Source organism: Magnolia sinica, chromosome 14 (genome assembly GCF_029962835.1).
Source record: "Magnolia sinica isolate HGM2019 chromosome 14, MsV1, whole genome shotgun sequence".
NCBI classification, from domain to species: domain Eukaryota; kingdom Viridiplantae; phylum Streptophyta; class Magnoliopsida; order Magnoliales; family Magnoliaceae; genus Magnolia; species Magnolia sinica.
The window spans coordinates 70,433,187-70,436,039 of record NC_080586.1 but is presented as its reverse complement, the minus strand read 5'-3'; the positions used below and the strand labels follow the sequence as shown (position 1 = coordinate 70,436,039).

Here is a 2,853-nt window from a genome sequence, read left to right as displayed (position 1 = left end):
GTTGTTAGGTTGTCATCAATGGTTCAGAACGTTTGAAAACGTTTCTGACCATTGCTCATTAATTTCAGCCGTTTCTAGTTGTCAGATTAGAAGATCTGACCGTTGGATCATCATGGCCCGTCCATTTTCGGACCATTGTGGCTTTTAAGGTAGCTAGCCGTTTCAGATTAATAATCTGACCATTCTTTGTCGTTTATAAAGCCCTGACTCATTTCAGACCTATCGCACCTAGGCTTATACTAGGACTACTCATACTGTCTCGGGTAAGGTCATGACCTCTCTGCAATACATGCGAAGTGCAAAGTGTGCCAACTAGTGCCACTACAGCTACACTGCCCACGCCCACACCTGAGAGCGCGTCTACGTGCTTGTGTTCCAGTGCTAACACGCAACCCGAGTGCCACAATCTCCAAAGCTCCAAGTAAGAATATTATACAAACATCCTCCTATAAATCACGATTTTCTTCTTTTCATTTCTGATGTGGGACAAAAGCACACACCGTACTTTTCAATTTAAAATTCTCAAAAAATGTTTTGGTGGTAAAATCCTGAAATTTTGAATATTTGATTTTTTCAAAAAATTACAAATTTCAACACTATTTTCTTATTTTACTCATTTACTTATTGTAATAATCTCTATCTCATAGATCTCCTACCGTAGTTTTATCACTGACGTATATATGTTCTGTGTCTCATCAAGTAATCAGATCCTGACACATAATAAATCAAAGAGTATTTAATTTTATTTTTCTTCTATTTTCAAGCGATAATATATTATTAGCCATAATCAACATTAAGCACATCATCTCCCGAGTCATGACCACGATCAAGTTGCATTAGTTTTACTTTCTTTACTTCGAGTGTATTTTAGCCCATGGTTGATGTTGAGCGCTCTATCTTTTTAATCATGGGCACAACTGACTAATAATTTTTTTTTTCAAGCATGGGATCTTGTTCATGACTATATTAGATGATCGGCCTTTAGAATTAGTAATCCTTCAACACTTTTTAAATCTTAATCTAACCCCTTCTTATTACAAACACTTTTATTAGGGATCTCTAGTCACTAGCTAATAACATAACTCATACTAATATGATTCCATGGTATGGTGCCCAGCAGGCTGTAGAATTTTATTTTATTTCTCAAGGACAAGTGGCGAGTCCGAATGAATAGTGTTTCACATGTGGCCACCAAATCAATGGTCTCAGTAACCGTGAAACATTTGTCACGTGTACGGTGGGGATGTTACAATTTCTATGAAGCAGGCGCCGTGGATGAATGTGGACATGAAAAGGCATTTTTAATGGCTCAGATTCAACTCTCTCTCAGTCAAGTATATTCTATTTAATTTGATTATTAACTCACAAAGTATTTCAACAATTCCATTGTCGTCTAGTCCGGTTAGGATATCTGGCTTTCACCCAGACGACCCGGGTTCAAATCCCGGCAATGGAATTTTTTTTTATTTTTTTCTTTTCTTAACAATCCATGGCCCCACCATGATCTATGTGTTTTATCCACACCGTCCATCCATTTTTCAGCTCATTTTAGAACAAGATACAAAAAATGAGACATCCAAATCTCAGGTGGACCACACCATGAGAAACAGTGGAGATTGAACACTTACTGTTGAAAACTTTTTTTTGTGGCAAAGAAGTATTGGATAAAGCTGATATTGTATGTTTTCCACTCATCTAGGTCTGTGTGACCTCATCAAAAGGTGGATGGAAAATAAACATTACAGTGGGCTGTAGGAAGTTTTTAATGATGGAGGTTCAATCAACACTGTTTTCCTATGGTGTGGTCCACTTTAATTTGGATCTGCCTCATTTTTTGGGCTCATGCCGTAGAATAAGATGATAAAATGGATGGACGGCGTGGATAAAGCACATGCATTAGGGTGGGTCCCACAGAGCTTTGACATCGATCAGCAGCTGGTTGGTGTTGGGGTCACCAGCCAAATCGCGTCCACTAACAGTAACCATTGTGTGATGTAGACCATTCATCTATTGTTCCCAGAATGAATGGCCATAGCCCAAAAATAGACTATCCAGACAACCTTAACAGCCTAAATGGCAACCTCAAAAATGGATGGTTAGAAACGAAAGCAGGCATTGGTTCATCAACATTCAAATTGCAAGACCGGTAATTTGAAAGTTATGACTAAAAGATCAGTGAGATTTGGGTTTGTGCTCCATCCATAATGTAAAACATTGAATGGACGGTCCAGATCATGATCATGTTCCCATGTGTGGCGCAGATGAAGCGTATGTACTTATGCTACGTATGTCCATCGGAGGCTCACGGGACTAAAAGGAAAACGATTAGTTTTTTTTTTAAATAGGCGATTCCGGTGTTAGTTTAGCGCCATTTAAAAAAATGGCGGTGATCCATCCTCCCCAGATCTCACAAGTGGCACTGATGTACGACTTCCCTGGCCGTCCAACTGTAGTTCGGGAACGGACTAGCTGGTGCCCGGGTAACATTTTAGTGGGTGTTACGCTTATCATGTGGGGCCCACCTTGATGAATATTTTGTATATCCACGCCGTCCATCCTTTTTTTCAGCTCATTTCATGATATTAATCCAAAAACCAAGTAGATCCAAATCTCCAGTGGACCACATCACTGTAAAAATTGGTAAATGACCATTGAAAGCTTTTTGTGGGCCCCAAAAGTTTTCGATCAATATGATATTTGTATTTTCCCCTTATCCAGGTCTGTTTGACCTTATCAATGGGTTGGATAGAAATTAAACTCTATAGATGTACTTACAGTGGGCCTTGGGAATTTTTAATGGTGGGCGTTCACTCGCCACTGTTTCCTGTGGTGTGGCCCACCTGAGATTTGGAT

At 39.4% G+C, this 2,853-nt stretch overlaps 1 non-coding gene across 1 annotated transcript; it reads left to right on the top strand.

Annotated features, from left to right (window-relative positions):
* The first annotated feature begins 1,382 nt into the window (after positions 1–1,382).
* TRNAE-UUC (transfer RNA glutamic acid (anticodon UUC)) lies at positions 1,383–1,456 on the top strand. The gene has a single exon. It is a non-coding gene; the product is annotated as a tRNA-Glu (tRNA).
* Positions 1,457–2,853: the final 1,397 nt, after the last annotated feature.